The sequence below is a fragment of the Mytilus edulis genome, chromosome 14, assembly GCF_963676685.1.
Source record: "Mytilus edulis chromosome 14, xbMytEdul2.2, whole genome shotgun sequence".
NCBI lineage: Eukaryota > Metazoa > Mollusca > Bivalvia > Mytilida > Mytilidae > Mytilus > Mytilus edulis.
In genome coordinates, this window is record NC_092357.1 from 7348156 (window position 1) to 7351370 (window position 3215).

Genomic DNA, 3215 nt, shown 5'->3' on the forward strand with positions numbered 1-3215 from the left:
ACAAAATATTTTTTAAACTTCCTACTAAAACGCCTTTCTTTTTGTACTTAGTATTTTTATTAGTTTTAAATCGTTTTTTATTGCTGTATTTACCTTAATTGTACATGCATTTTATACCCTTTTATACATGTGATTATGTCTTTGCACAATACACTTTTAACTTGAAAATGGTTTTTATTTTTTCATAAAGGAGAAAGTCGGGTGAGGGCCTATTTTGGCCTCTAATTTTAGGTTCATCTAACGAAAGATTTTGGACACTTTTTAAACACTTGAGTGTCGATGATGTTTATGTGAAAGAATTTAACTGATTTAGTCATTAAAAACGCTCCGATTGAAGCTTAAATTTGAAAAATCTATCAAATATGCCAAAAAAACGTCACTTTTCAGATGTTTTTTGTCAAACATGAAAGTGACCGTGTTCATCCTCAACCTTTATATATGTTGTGTATTATCATCAAATTCAACTTACATTTCAATATTATGAATGAACACGAATGCGGCCACTTTCATTCAAGGCCGAAACCGTCTAAAATTTGATTAAAATGCTAAAATCGTGAAGATTTCAGTAATTTAGCATGACTTAATGTGCTAGTATCCGATATATGTGCATTGTATTGTCAAAAACAGCCCAAATTTATGTAGCAGAAGTATTCTACTTTCAAATAAATAGCTAAAAGTTTACATTTTCACTATTGTCTAAAGCTGATATAATTTGGGGCCAAAAAGGTGTTTTACTGAACCTACTCCTTTTATGTGTCATGGTTTTGTAAGTATTTGATGTCAGGAGGGCAGACGGAAACAGTCGGTTCTTAACATGTGTATAATATATTCTTCCTACATTTTTTAACCCAGGTTCCTGAAACTTCAATGAGGTGTCGCACACAAGTTGAATTTGTTCATGTTCTAAATTATTGAATAACAAAGAACATAAAGTCTATAATGTAAGACCCCTTACAAAACTCTGCATGACAAAATCTCTCTGCGCGTTTGATTTTGCCATTTGTAAAGGGACATTTCGTTTTCATTTTCCTTGGAATCCGATATTTTTTAACTTCTTTCTTTTTCAAGTTCTGCATCAACCGATTTTACAGAAAAAATATAATAATTTTAACACACTATAAATCTACCAAAAAAGAAATACAATAAAATGAGAATGGAAATGGGGAATGTGCCAAAGAGGCAAACACCCGACCATAGAACAGACATCAGCAGAAGGTCACCAACATGTCTTCTCTTCGGATTTATATACATTAGTATATATATTATCAGTGCATGTGATAGACTCTCTGTAAACAAAACGATTCCGAAAAAACTATCTTTCACCTAACTCCTATAGCCGTTGGTTCTTTGTCTTGTGAATGTAAAACGAGACTTTTCCTCGTGTAGAACATACACAAACACCTGGGAGTTCATTTTCTTAATGTTTAGAAGACTGTAAAATTGAGAAAGGAAATGGGGAATGTGTCAAAGCGACAAAAACCCGACCATAGAGCAGACAACAGCCGAAGGCCACCAATGGGTCTTCAACGGAGCGAGAAAATTCTGCACCCGGAGGTGGTCCTCAGCTGGCCCCTAAATAAAATTGTGTATTAGTTCAGTGACAAAACATATAAATCTACTAAAATTAAAAAACATACAAGACTAACAAAGGCCAGAGGCTCCTGACTAAGGCCACCAATGAGTCTTCAATGTAGCGAGAAACTCCCGCACCCAGAGGCGTCCTTCAGCTGGCCCCTTAAAAAATATGTATACTAGTTCAGTAATAATGGACGTCATACTAAAATCCGAATTATACACAATAAACTAAAATTAAAAATCATACAAGACTTACAAAAGCTAGAGGCTCCTGACTTTGGACAGGCGAAAAATTGCGGCGGGGTTAAACAGTTTTATGAGATCTCAACCCCCCCCCCCTAATACCTCTAGCCAATGTAGAAAAGTAAACGCATAACAATACGCACATTTAAATTCAGTTCAAGAGAAGTCGTAGTTCGATGTCAGAAGATGTAACAAAAGAAAATAAACAAAATGACAATAATACATCAAAAACAACAGACTACTAGCAGTTAGCTTACATGCCATCTCCAGACCTCAATTAAACCGATTGAAAGATTATGTCTTCATCATATGAATATCAGTCACAATTCCCCGTTAGGGGTTTATTATCATACTATCATCAAATATATGAGAACATAACCCGTGTCATGCCAACAACTTTTTTTTTTAAAGAAATGTGTTTAGTTCGATTGCAAAGACCCTATAAGTGAATCAATATTAAAGCCAAAATATGCAATCTTTAATGATCTGACAACAGTATCGTAACTATATCCCTTCTTAATAAGTCTGTTTAAAGGTTTCGAAAGTTTTTGAGGTGAATACTGACATTTTTGTGCTTTGTAAAGAATATTACCACAAAAAATTGTATGTGAAATACCTGAACATAAGTGTCATTGTTTGATACCATAATTTTCATTGTATAAAGGTTTTTTTACATTGTAACATTTATACTAATTAATTGATATGAACAATTATATAACGTTTTAATGTAATATTCTATCAGCTTTTCGTACGAGGCTACGTAGCAGATAAAATGTAAGAGTTACATTGCGATAAAATGAACACAAGAAAAAAAAAGCATGGTAAATGAATCTCAAAAAAGTTTACGGGTGTTAAAATTCAAACCAGGGTAACAAACAAACCTAATAGGAGGATCAACACCCGGTTAACATTTTGTAGTCTAGATAAAGGCAACAGTAGTATACCGCTGTTCAAACTCATAAATCCATGGACAAATAACAAAATCGGGGTAACAAACTAAAACTGAGGGAAACGCATTAAATATAAGAGGAAAACAACGACACAACACTACAATGTAACACACTCAGAAACGGACCAGGCATCAGACAAAATCCCACGAGAATTACAAATGTAACATCAAAACCAAATACATGAATTTGGGATAGACAAGTACCGTGACACGTCTTATCGCAATGTGAATTTACACTAAAAATAAGAGAAAACAAACGACGCAACGTTAACATGTAACACACACAGAAACGAACTATAATATAACAATGGCCATATTCCTGACTTGGTACAGGACATTTTTAAAGGAAAAAATGGTGGGTTGAACCTGGTTTTGTGGCATGCCAAACCTTCCTCTTTTATATCCATAAAGGTATACATTCGTGCAAATGATATACTTGACTTTGTTG